A 14,709-nucleotide genomic window follows, 5' to 3' on the forward strand; every position below is an offset into this window, starting at 1 on the left:
ACAGCTGAATCCACCCATTCTTATTCATGTCCCTGAACAAAACACATACATAATACACATAGAGAATCAGTAATGTCTGCTCATACCACACAGCGTAAAGCGTTGTCCTACTTTGCCGGGGTGTGAAGCACTAGATACATTGTACGTGAAAGGATGAGGTTACTATACAAATGATTTCTAAGCTTATACACAAAGGCCAAGACTAGTAAAGCAGAACCACAGCAGCAGCCCACGTGCATCACTGGTGTCAATCATCTTGCATTGGTGCAACATGTACGTTCCAATTGTGCACATCAGATTTTCATCTCAATTTGGATGAAAGCAGCTGCACCCCTCTTGTCAGGAGGCTTTCTGCAGAAGTCATCAATTAGTCTATTCTTACAGAAATAAAAGCGTCTGTAGTGTGGAATGTCTGAGAGGAACGGATCCAGCAGAACATAGCTGCATATTTCTGGACCCCCTTCCCCCTTGTGCAAACATACAGACGACAGGGGGTTTATTTTCAGATGGTTTTGCTGATACGAGGTAGAATTTCACGTTGTGGAATGAACTAAATCTTAGATGTGGCCGCCACACTCAGCATTCTCAGCTATGTGCTGCCATAGCACATTGTAACACAGCTGGCATATTACACAGGTACTGATCCCCAGAGCATTCACAGGGAATGTGCACATGGCATGATATTTTACTACTTCATTGTGCACAATTTAAAGGGTCCTTTCATGATCTGTACGCTATTCCCAATTGTACACAAGAACAAGAGACGACAGGGCTCTACATGACACATACAACCAAGCAGACATGATTACTAATGTGCATACGTGCCACCAGCCCCGGCCAGCTGCCGATTTCACTCTGTCCATTGCATGTTTTTCCCATTTGTTTTATCAGGGATCAGTGATGTCGGAGGGCTGCAGCATCCTGCTTATAGACATTAAATGGAAGTTTGGCCAAGCTAAAAATCCATAAAAATATCAATAGATAGCTACAGACTTGTTGCTAGTGTTGGATAAATCTGCTCTTCTTGTCACTTTCAGGTTATTTCTGCTGTTCTGTCTGAAAAAAGAAAAGCTGAGCTCTGTGATATACAAGTTTATAGAGAGATGCGCTGAAGTCTGTGATATATAGGGTTATATGATAGAGAGATAGAAGCTGAACTCTGTGATATATAGGGTTATATGATAGAGAGATAGAAGCTGAACTCTGTGATATATAGGGTTATATGATAGAGAGAGAGAGAAGCTGAGCTCTGTGATATATAGGGTTATATGATAGAGGAGAGAAGCTGAGCTCTGTGATATATAGGGTTATATGATAGAGGAGAGAAGCTGAGCTCTGTGATATATAGGGTTATATGATAGAGGAGAGAAGCTGAGCTCTGTGATATATAGGGTTATATGATAGAGAGAGAGAGAGAAGCTGAGCTCCGTGATATATAGGGTTATATGATAGAGGAGAGAAGCTGAGCTCTGTGATATATAGGATTATATGATAGAGGAGAGAAGCTGAGCTCTGTGATATATAGGGTTATATGATAGAGAGATAGAAGCTGAACTCTGTGATATATAGGGTTATATGATAGAGAGAGAGAGAAGCTGAGCTCCGTGATATATAGGGTTATATGATAGAGTAGAGAAGCTGAGCTCTGTGATATATAGGATTATATGACAGAGAGAGAGAGAAGCTGAGCTCTGTGATATATAGGGTTATATGATAGAGGAGAGAAGCTGAGCTCTGTGATATATAGGGTTATATGACAGAGAGAGAGAAGCTGAGCTCTGTGATATATAGGGTTATATGATGGAGGAGAGAGGCTGAGCTCTGTGATATATAGGATTATATGACAGAGAGAGAGAAGCTGAGCTCTGTGATATATAGGGTTATATGATAGAGAGATAGAAGTTGAACTCTGTGATATATAGGGTTATATGATAGAGAGATAGAAGCTGAACTCTGTGATATATAGGGTTATATGATAGAGAGAGAGAGAGAAGCTGAGCTCCGTGATATATAGGGTTATATGATAGAGGAGAGAAGCTGAGCTCTGTGATATATAGGTTATATGATAGAGGAGAGAAGCTGAGCTCTGTGATATATAGGGTTATATGACAGAGAGAGAGAAGCTGAGCTCTGTGATATATAGGGTTATATGATAGAGGGAGAGAAGCTGAGCTCTGTGATATATAGGGTTATATGACAGAGAGAGAGAAGCTGAGCTCTGTGATATATAGGATTATATGATAGAGGGAGAGAAGCTGAGCTCTGTGATATATAGGGTTATATCATAGAGGGAGAGAAGCTGAGCTCTGTGATATATAGGGTTATATGATAGAGGGAGAGAAGCTGAGCTCTGTGATATATAGGGTTATATGACAGAGAGAGAGAAGCTGAGCTCTGTGATATATAGGGTTATATGATAGAGGAGAGAGGCTGAGCTCTGTGATATATAGGGTTATATGACAGAGAGAGAGAAGCTGAGCTCTGTGATATATAGGGTTATATGATAGAGGAGAGAAGCTGAGCTCTGTGATATATAGGGTTATATGATGGAGGAGAGAAGCTGAGCTCTGTGATATATAGGGTTATATCATAGAGGGAGAGAAGCTGAGCTCTGTGATATATAGGGTTATATGATAGAGGAGAGAGGCTGAGCTCTGTGATATATAGGGTTATATGACAGAGAGAGAGAAGCTGAGCTCTGTGATATATAGGGTTATATGATAGAGGAGAGAAGCTGAGCTCTGTGATATATAGGGTTATATGATGGAGGAGAGAAGCTGAGCTCTGTGATATATAGGGTTATATCATAGAGGGAGAGAAGCTGAGCTCCGTGATATATAGGGTTATATGATAGAGGGAGAGAAGCTGAGCTCTGTGATATATAGGGTTATATGACAGAGAGAGAGAAGCTGAGCTCTGTGATATATAGGGTTATATGATAGAGGAGAGAGGCTGAGCTCTGTGATATATAGGGTTATATGACAGAGAGAGAGAAGCTGAGCTCTGTGATATATAGGGTTATATGATAGAGGAGAGAAGCTGAGCTCTGTGATATATAGGGTTATATGATGGAGGAGAGAAGCTGAGCTCTGTGATATATAGGGTTATATCATAGAGGGAGAGAAGCTGAGCTCTGTGATATATAGGGTTATATGATAGAGGGAGAGAAGCTGAGCTCTGTGATATATAGGGTTATATCATAGAGGGAGAGAAGCTGAGCTCTGTGAGACATCCTATCCTACTAATATTATAAATGTGAAAGTTTGTATGTTTGTTACTTGACCACGCAAAAACGGCTCAACGAATTTGGATGGAATTTGGCACATAGTTTGTAACCTCGATTAACACATAGGGTACTTTTTATCCCGATAAATGACATGGCTTCAGGACTGTTATCAATTTATGTTTATATACTATATTAATCTGCTCTTGCTGCCAGGACAATCAGCTAATTGGAGTTTGCTGATAAAGCCTGGTCTGTTATCTCTATATGTAAACACCCACATAACACTGAGTCCAATGTGTACAAGCATTTGCATATTATCTGACCTGCTCCAGTGCTGAGACACTGACATAAGAAAACCCCTTTAATCCACATTGGCAGTTTGCCAATTTTAAACATGCTTGGAAAGCGAAAATCTAATTTGTGGCAAAAGTCACTTCTCCTCAAGTGGAGCTCAGGAGGATTGAGCAAGCTAGGTGTCAAGTGGCTTTTAGAGCAGACGAAACGCCGGAGCAGGCAGATCATCGACACCAACAACACGCTCATTATATGACGTCCAAGCCAGCTCCTGAAATGCCAGAATAATCAGAGGCACGGCGCGAGGAACAAGTTCAGCAGCAAGACAGCTTGAGAACTGCTGAAACGCTGAAGCAGGTGAACCATCGACTGCAGCAATTTGCTGAATACAGGTGGATCATCGACGCCAACAAAACACAGACAAAGTCGCGGGCAGTGGTAGGTAGGTTTATATGGTAAGAGAAGTTGAGCTCTGTGATATATACAATCAAGTGTTAGGGCCCCAGAAATTTTTCCAGAAAATTAAGTATATTTAAGAGAACTATCTGAGGACTTCAGAACCAACATTTTTGTGGAAAAATATCAACAATCACAGTCTGGACAGTGGATAAGCAGCTCCATCAAGATCCAAAGAAATTCAAGCTGTCCTACAGGCTCAGGGTGCATCACTGTCAGTGCAAATTATGCGTCGACATTTGAATGAAATGAAACACTATGGCAGGAGACCCAGGAGGACCTCACTTTTTGGGTAAAGCACATCATTCTACTGTTCACAGAAAATGGAATGAGGTCTATAAAGAAAAGAACCACGTACCAACAGTCAAATATGGTGGAGGTTCAAAGATGTTTTGGGGTTGTTTAGCTGTCTCTGGCAATGGGTGCCTTCACTGTGTGCAAGGCATCATTAAATCTGAAGACTACCAAAGGATTTTGGGTCGCAACGTAGGGCCCAGTGCTGGAAAAGTGGGTTTGTGTCCTAGGTCATGGGACTTTCAGCAGGACAATGACCCCAAACATACTTCAAAGAGGATGGAAACTAAGCTATGGAGAGTTCTGAAGTGGCCAGCAATGAGTGCAGATCTAAATCACATTTAAAGGGGCTCTATCATTGGGAAAAGTCATTTTTAGATAAGCACATCCTTGCATAGCCTTTAGAAAGGCTATTCCACACCTACCTTTTGTATGTAAATTGCCTCAGTAGTTTTTGAATAAGTCAGTTTTTATTCATATGCTAATGAGCTGAGAACGGAAGTGTCTGTGTGCACTGTCTGCTCTATGTGTATTTATAGCAGAGGCTGCTGTGCTGATCACTCGTCTCTGCTGTGCATACACATAGAGCAGACAGTGCACACAGACACTTCCGGTGCACGGTGGAAGCTCATTAACATATGAATAAAAACGGACATATTCAAAATGTACATACAAAAGGTAGGTGTGGAATAGCCTTTCTAAAGGCTATGCAACGGTGTGCTTATCTAAAAATGACTTTTCCGAACGATAGAGCCCCTTTACCACCTGCGGGAAGATCTTAAAATTGCTGTTGTGGGAAGGAACCTCTCAAATAAGACCTGGAGCAGTTTGCAAAAGAAAAGTGGCCCAAAATTCCATTTAAGGGGTGTAAGAAGCTCGTTGATGGTTGTAAGAAGCAAATGATTTCTGTTATTTTTTCCAAAGGACGTGCAACCAAATAATGAAATGATGACAGTAAATTTGTCTGGACCATTTTTGGAGTTTTTTTTTTTTTTGTTCCAACGCACACAATGGAAATAAACATGTGTAAAACAAACCATGTGTAACTGCAATAATTTTCCTGGAGAAATACTTAATTTTCTGGAAAAATTTCAGGAGAAACTTACGTAGGTTTATATGACAGATGCAGAGAAAATGAGCTCTTTGATATATAGGTTTATGTGACAGGGGGAGAGAAGCTGAGCTCTGGAACAAATAGGTTTATTTTATCAAAATTTTTATTTAACAACGACTAAGAGGACTCTAAGAAGAGACAGTAAGAGTCCTGCTTACATCCTCATTTTACTTTTTAATGTAAAATGTGAAACAATAGTTTTTTTTAATTAAATATATAGTTTTTAAAGGGGCTCTATCACTAGGAAAAGTCATTTTTAACTAATCACATCATTGCATAGGCTTTAGAAAGGCTACTCCACACCTACCTTTAGTATGTAGATTGTCTCAGTGGTTTCTGAATAAGTCTGTTTTTATTCCTATGCTAATTAGACTGGTGCATGATACATCATGCACCCCTTTGCTATTGTTTCCTATGGGAGGCTGATGATGATGATGATGATGATGACTCAGCTTCCTGTTTGCACATACACATAGGAGATAATAGCAGAGACGAGTGCTGCTGGGAACTTCCTGAGCTGGCTGGAAGCTCATTAGTATATGAATAAAAACGGACTTATTCAGCAACCACTGAGGCAATCTACATACTAAAGGTAAGTGTGGAATAGACTTTCTAAAGCCTATGCAAGGATGTGATTAGTTAAAAATGACTTTTCCCAGTGATAGAGCCCCTTTAACCCCATAGAGACACAGCCCAAAAGTGACTTAAGGACCAGGCCTCTTTTTTCAAAACTGACATGTGTCACTTTAAATGTCAATAACTTTGAGACGCTTTAACTTACACAAGTGATTCTGAGATTGTTTTTTCGTAACACATTGTACTTCATGTCAGTAGTAAATTTTCGACAATATGTTTTGTCTTTAATTATGAAAAAATAGGAAATTTGGTGAAAATTTTGGAAAAAATGCAGTTTTCAAATTTTGAAATTGCAAGCCTTTCAAATAGAAAGTCATACTACCCAAATTTTTTCATAAATATAATTAACCATGTCTCATATTTATGTGGCAATCAAATTTTAAGCACCCTTTCATTTTTTTCAGAAATTATAAGGCTTACAAGTCAAGCAGTAATTTTCCAAATTTTCAAGAAAATTTCCAAAACACATTTTTCAAGGGACTAGTTCAGTTCTGAAGGGAAATTGAAAGGCCTCTCTAATAAAACCCCCCAAAAGTCACCCCATTCTAAAAACTGCACTCCTGAAAGAATCCAAAACAGCAGTTACAAAGTTTCTTAACCCTTTCAGCATTTCACAGCAATTACAACAAAATGGAGGTCAAATTTACATTTTTCAATTTCTGTCACTAATATATTCATTTAGCCCTAGAATTTACACATTTACTAAGGGTTAAAGGAGAAACTGCACCCCACATTTTGTTACACAATTTCTCCCGAACACGATAATACCCCATATGTGCTGGTACCCTAATGTACGGGCACACGGTCGCTCTCAGAGCGGATGGAGCGCTAATTGGATTTTGTAGGCCAGATTTTGCTAGAATACTTTTCAGGCACCATGTCCCATTTGCAGAGCCCCCAAGGTGCCAAAACAGGGGAAACCCCCAAAATGTCACCCCATTTTGGAAACTAGACCCCTCAAGGAATTTATCAAGGGGTATAGTGAGCCCTTTGACCCTACAGGTGTTTCACAGATTTTTTTACCGTTGAGATGTGAAAATGAAAAATTACTCTTTTTATAATAAAATGTCACTGTAGCCCCAAATTTTTCATCTTCACAAGGGGTTAAAGGAAAAATTGCTCCCCAAATTTTGTTACACAGTTTCTCCCGAACACGACAATACCACATATGTTCTGTTACCCTAATGTACGGGCACACGGTCGCTCTCAGAGCGGATGGAGCGCTAATTGGATTTTGTAGGCCAGATGTTGCTACAATACTTTTCAGGCACCATGTCCTGTTTGCAGAGCCCCCAAGGTGCCAAAACAGTGGAAACCCACAAAATGTCACCCCATTTTGGAAACTAGACCCCTCAAGGAATTTACCAAGGGGTATAGTGAGCACTTGGACCCTACAGGAGTGTAACAGAATTGGCCCAACAAAAGGAAAAGTGACATTTTTTGCTATAAAATGTTGCTTTAACCTCAAATTTTGCATTTCCACAAGGGGTTAAAAGAGAAAATGCACCCCAAAAATTGTCAAGCATTTTCTCCCAACTACAGAAATGCCCCATATGTGAATGTAAAGTGATGTATGGGCACGCTGTGAGGTCCAGAGCTGAAGGATCTCTATTGGGATTTTGGAGGGCAAATTTAGCTGAAATCTGTTTCAGGCACCATGTTGCATTTGGAGAGCCCCTGAAGTGCTAGAACAGTGGAAACCCCCCCAAAATGACCCCATTTTGAAAACTAGACCCCTCAAGGAATTTATAAAGGGGTTTAGTGAGCACTTGGACCCTACAGGTGTTTCACAGATTTTTTTTACCATTGAGATGTGAAAATGAAAAATTACTTTTTTTCCAATAAATCGTCCATTTAGCGCCATATTTTTAATTTTTGCAAGTAGTTAGAGAATTAAAAGCCCCCCCAGTTTGTTACACAATTTCTCCTGAACATGGCAATACCCCATATGTGGCCATAATCTGCTGTATGGGTAAATGGTGGGGCTCAGAATGGAAAGATGGCTATTTGGCTTTTGAGGGCAGTTTTCAGGTGCCATGTCGCATTTGCTGAGCCCCTAAAGTACCAATACAATGGAAACCCCTCAAAAGTTACCCCATTTTAGAAACTACACCCGTCAAGGAATGAATCAAGGGGTATTATCATTTTGAGCCTAAAAAATGCTTCCCAAAAATTAATGTACAAAATGAAAATTTTAATTTTTAAAGAAATATGTAATTTCGGTGCCCAATACGTTGCACCCACTTTGTATTGTCAGAGACCTGCACTCCTAAAACTATTAAGTGGGCGATCCCGAGGGGCAAAAAATTATATATGTGGGTGTAAACTGCTGCTTGGGCATACAGCAGGGCTCAGAAGGGAAGGAGCACTGAGCTTTTTAGCTTTTGGGGTACAGATTTAGAGGGACTTTCTGGGTGCCATGTTGTTTTTGCAGAGCCCTGGAGATGTCAATGAACTGGAATTCCCCAAGAAGTGACCCCATTTTGTAAGGGCAATTTTAGGGTCTCTGCAAAAGTGTCATGGCATCCAAAAAAAAAACCCAAACCGTCTAAGTCTGTGCTACAAAAACCAAATAACCCTTCTTCCCTTCTGTGTCTGGCTGTGCCCTAATATCAGTTTATTCCCACATATGACATTACGTGCATTATCCTGGGTACACCAGTGTCATACATGTGTCATACATGTGGCATAAACTGCAGTTTGGGCACACAGCAGGGCGCAGAAGGGAAGGAGCGCGATGAGGCTTTTGGAGTACAGATTCAGATGTTTGGTATCTGGACGCAATGTCATGTTTGTAGAGTCTGTAAGGTACCGGAAAAGTGGATTCCACAAAGGAGTGACCCCAGTTTGAAAACTGCACCCCTCAAAGAATTTCTCAGGGGGTGTAGTGAGTATTAGTATCCCGGACGTGACTGCACAGCGGATGGCGAAGAGGGAATATATAAGCAGTGCGGAGAACATTGCAAACACCAAATTGCCTACTATGTCCCAGTAGCTCCTATGATTGGGGGAGTCACTCTGGGGGGGTCACTTTGGGGTCACTTCTGGTGTCTTTTCGCTCATAATCTGTAAATCTGGGGTGTCCCCTGATATCCGCTCACACAGCTTATATATTCCCTTCCTGACGCAGCCAGTCGTGTTCTAATAATTTGGCGATTTTGCGGGATTTTGTCTTCACATTGCTAGATGCTATATTTTCTTTATTTTTCTGGTGACGCGGCCATATAAGGGCTTGTTATTTGCGGGATGCGATGTATTTTGTAATGACACCATTTTTGGGTGCCTACAACTTACTGAATACATTTTATTAACTCTTTTTTTGCTGGATTAAAAAAAAAAAAATCAATTCCGGTATTGCGTTTTACCTTTTAAATTTTTCGCCATGCAGCGTACAGTATAAGTAACATATTATCTTTATTCTGCGGGTCGGTACGGTTACGGCGATACCTCATTTATATTATTTTTTTATGCAATACTAATTCTGCAGAATAAAAACACATTTGGAGACATAAATCAATGTTTTTTGCATCGCCATATTTTGAGAGGCGTAACATTTTTATTTTTTCTTTGACAGTGTTGGTTGAGGGCTTATTTTTTGCGGGACAATGTGTGCTTTTTATTGGCACTGTTGTGAGGTGCATTTGACTTTTTGATCACTTTTTATAGCACATTCTGTAAGGTGAGATGGCGAAAAATCACTACTTCCGGCGGGTTTTTTCCGTTTTTTTTTTCTGTGGTTCACCGTGTACATTAAATATTGTTTCAGTTTTATTGTACAGATTGTTACGGACGCGGTGATACCAAATATGTATTGTTTTTATTAATTTTTAGGTTTTTTTTCTATATAATTCATTTTCTATAGAGAAAAAGGGTTTTTGGGCTTTATAACTTTATTAATTGTTTCAAAACACTTTTATTTTTTTTTTCCACTTTTTTTTTTTAACTTTTTCATGTATCCCTTTAGGACACTTGGAGGAGTGATGATTGCATCACTCATCCACTATCATAGAGTGAGACACAGGCTGCAGTAACAGCCTGCACGTGTCACTCTAGAAACAGGAAGTGAGTCGTACGGACGGCACAGACTCACTTCCAGAAGACGCCGGCCAGGATACAAAGGTGAGTGGGACTCAGGGCTGGCTGGGGTCACTAAACAGACCCCTGGCCACTTAGTAGGGATACCAGCACCCCCCGATCTCGCAGCGGGGGGTGCTGGGGACCCCTACACGATCGGGCAACCCGTTGTTTGCCGTGATCATGTTTGATCACGGCAATCAACGGGTTAAAACCCAAAATCGGCACTCATGTCCGATGGAAGGTGTTGGAGCAGGGTGTTAGGTGTCAGATACAACTAACACCCGCTCCTAGAACGCCCGCACTGCGCTGCGGGGATTGTTTACATCCATGTGGTACTATTACCACATCGGTCGTGAAGCACTAGACATCCATGTGGTAATAGTACCACATGGGTCGGGAAGGGGTTAAGGCTTGCTCTGATTTTTGAAAGCCCCCAACAAGTCCTTATCTATTTTGACTCACTTTGACTTCACAAGATAACAACAATGGTGAACATAATATATTCACTGGATAGGGAATAACTTTACATTACCCCTTTATTTCATGGGACAGTTTGTAAGCTCTGTAAATGTTCGAGAAGCAGCATAAGCCAATTCCATTAACCTACAGACATAGCCCCAATTTACGCCATAAAATTCACAATAAGTTCTGTAATGGTTCCTGGTTATGATGTCCAGACTGGCTGTATAATCATGTACAACACCTGTTATAACCATGGAATGCAGAGTATAAGCCAGTATACACACAGGCCTGAAAGCTTCTATTTTCTGTAATACCTGAAGTAGTAGCATAAACTTTCCAGCAGAAAGCCTGCCATGTGAGGAGAAGCCAAGTGTCTATAGGAATAAACAGATCCCAAATGGGAAGGAAAAGCTTAGTCATCGGTGTAGTGTAATGGATGTGAACACGCTGCTCAAGTCAGCTCTATAACATATGCCAGCTGGATTCTCAGATTCCCCTTTAGAAATAGAGCCCTTTAACAGAACGCTAAAGCAGGGTTCACACTACCGTTGGATTCCGCTATGAACATGTCCGTGTAAAAAAAAAACAAAATAAAAAGGACACCTATCATAACATACATTAAAGGACACTAAGGGCGGGTTCACACCAGTGCCTGTTCTCTGCTTCATGGTTTCTGTCTTCTGCCGACAGGAGACGGAAACCCGGCAGTCAGTGTCCGCCTGTGAGTGTCTTCTGGTCTCCGCGGCAAAGCCGTGTTTTTTTTTTAAACCAGACACTAAGTCCTGCATATCCGACTTTGTGTCCAGTTAAAAAAAACTATTTTGCCGCAAAGAGGCAGAAGACGTTCACGGGCAGACACTTTGCAAACCCGTTCAAATGAATGGAATTGAAAACTGACTGCCGGGTTTCCGTCTCCTGTCCAGTTTCTCGGGCAGAAAACGGAAACCTGAAAGTGGAGACCGGGCGCAGGTGTGAACCTGCCCTAACTGATGTTAATGTGCCAGTTTTAATGGATCAGTTAAAAAAACGGACACATTAGTATCAGTGGGTTCACAATTGCGCCCGGTCTCCGCTTTTGGATCCATGATCCAAACAATATCTGTAACGTGCTGCGGAATATGAAGGTGCTATATAACATTATGCCTCTCAGAAAATGGAAATGCAAAAACTATTTATTTTCTCATAACAGGTTTTAATTCTGCAAAATTTGTAAAATATATATATATATATATATATATATATATATATATATATATATATAAAAATGGATAAATTGGATATTGTACTGAGCCATAGGCTACTTATGCTGTACACTGAACAGCTAAATTTTTCATCCATTCAAAGCAATGCCCAAATAGCTTTTTTCTGTACCTTGAGCCAGAAAGAGTAAGTAAACTTTAGTGAATGTCACTGCATGGCGCAAAAAAAAAGAAAAAAAACTACATCAATGGAAAACATTTTATAGCTTGCCCAAAGAAAAAACTGCCACATCCTTTAATTCTAAACAATTACAGCAGGAAGGGGAAATGAATAGAGAATGTATATGCAGTGCATGAGTATGTCAGGGAATACCCCAGGAGGGTAAAGACACCAAAACTGCCCCCCTTAAATTTCTACCCATCCAAGGAGTTAGTGGAGAAACAATGTGGGATTTGGTGTACCCAATGTACTCTGCACAGCTTGCATATTCATACTGCTCTGCTTTCAATTTGGGGAAACTACTGCTCCCTATACTTCTTGATAAATTAGTTGGGGGGTGCAGTTTCAAAAATAGGGTCATTTATTGGGGAATCCACTTCACTGGCACCTCACAGGATCTGCAAACGTGATAGGACATCCAAAACCCAACTTGTTTAAATCTGTGTGGTAAAATACCACACAGCCTTTATTGCCCACATATATTTGACGTTCCTGCACCAAGGGCTGGGCAATGATGATCCAAACAATATCTGTAAAGTGCTGCGGAATATGAAGGCGCTATATACGAAAGAACATTTTACCTCGATTCCGATTAACAGTAACTTTAGGACATGCCCATTATTTGTATGACACTGAATTTTGGTTATTCACATTTGGAATAGCATATAGTTACGTATTCTTTATCCAAAGCCAGTGAGACAGGATGGCATGGATGCAGAATAACTGAAATTCACATTGAATAATTGAGCCGACTTTGGATATCGGTTATTTTTCAAATGAATTGCCCAGCCCTGGATATACTCAGGGTAATACACTATATGTCATACATGTGTTGACACTATATAAATAAAATGTACTATTATTACACGTGGACATAAACGGCTGTTTGGGCACACTAGAGAATAGACGTATATGCATCTGAGTTGGGGGCTGAGTTTACCACGGAGTGCAGTCGGATGACACTCGGAGTGAATCTTGTGATGTACTCACCTCTATATGGCTTCCAAATCCATTCTATTCCACGGATGACTAAAGAGCAGATCCTATTCTTCTCCATTTTGGTGTAACAGAATGGATCCGGAAACCCCATAGATGTGAATGAATCTCGAGAATGTACTTGGATGAAACTCAAGATGTCTCTGCGAGTGTCATCCAACTGCCTTGCGTGATAAACTCAGCCCCCAACCTGGATGCACGCTCGGCTTTACACTGTTTGGTTTCTGAACGCCTATTCTGTGAAATGTCCTGGGGTCAAAATGATAACTGTTTCTAAATTCTTTGATGGGTGCCCTTTCTAAAATGGGGTCATATCTGGAGATTAATCCATTTCACCTCAAGGCAGGGGCCCACCAATGCAATGTAAATGATCATATACACACGTTGCTCTTTCACTTCTTAGCCCTATCGTATTTCTAGACATAAGATCAGGCCACCACCAAGGAATTTCCAAAAATCAATCCCAGCATAACTAAAGAGCTGACTTTTCAGCACTTTACAGGCATTGTCAGTCACAGACACTATCTACATTCCCTATCAGTATGTCTTTAGGGTGTGGGAGGAAACCGGAGTAACGGGGAAAACCCACACAAATACAGGGAGCATATATAAATTCCTTGCAGATGTTGTCCTTGGCAGGACTCAAACCCAGGATTCCAGCGCTGCAAGGCTGCAATACTAACCACTGAGCCACTGTGCGGACCAACATATTTGGAACTGTAATGGCATATACAGTGAAACCTCTTTGAGCCAACCACTCAAATTTGCACAGAACAATGGTCTTTTATACCCTCTCAAAGCAGAAAGTATACAGAATACAGGTTAAAGTTTCTAATGGAGTCAGCAAGTATATATCGCCCCCAAGACCCAAATAATGAACCAAATATCACATCAGTATATTACACAGGACCAGGTATCACATCAGTATATTACACAGAACCAGGTATCACATCAGTATATTACACAGAACCGGGTATCACATCAGTATATTACACAGAACCGGGTATCACATCAGTATATTACACAGAACCGGGTATCACATCAGTATATTACACAGAACCAGGTATCACATCAGTATATTACACAGAACCAAGTATCACATCAGTATATTACACAGAACCAGGTATCACATCAGTATATTACACAGAACCAGGTATCACATCAGTATATTACACAGAACCAAATATCACATCAGTAGATTACACAGAACCAGATATCACATCAGTATATTACACAGAACCAGATATCACATCAGTAGATTACACAGAACCAGGTATCACATCAGTATATTACACAGAACCAAATATCACATCAGTAGATTACACAGAACCAGATATCACATCAGTAGATTACACAGAACCAGGTATCACATCAGTATATTACACAGAACCAGGTATCACATCAGTATATTACACAGAACCAGGTATCACATCAGTATATTACACAGAACCAGGTATCACATCAGTATATTACACAGAACCAGGTATCACATCAGAATATTACACAGAACCAAATATCACATCAGTATATTACACAGAACCAGGTATCACGTCAGTATAATACACAGAACCGGATATCACATCAGTATATTACACAGAACCAGGTATCACATCAGTATATTACACAGAACCAGGTATCACATCAGTATATTACACAGAACCAGGTATCACATCAGTATATTACACAGAACCAGGTATCACATCAGAATATTACACAGAACCAAATATCACATCAG

At 40.4% G+C, this 14,709-nt stretch overlaps 1 protein-coding gene across 2 annotated transcripts in view; it reads right to left on the minus strand.

The window, feature by feature from the left end:
• METTL16 (methyltransferase 16, RNA N6-adenosine) overlaps positions 1-14,709 on the minus strand; it is a 63,215-nt gene that overhangs the window by 7,511 nt on the left and 40,995 nt on the right. The gene's annotated exons all lie outside the window — the stretch shown is intronic.

This window comes from Leptodactylus fuscus, chromosome 2 (genome assembly GCF_031893055.1).
Source record: "Leptodactylus fuscus isolate aLepFus1 chromosome 2, aLepFus1.hap2, whole genome shotgun sequence".
Lineage (NCBI taxonomy): Eukaryota > Metazoa > Chordata > Amphibia > Anura > Leptodactylidae > Leptodactylus > Leptodactylus fuscus.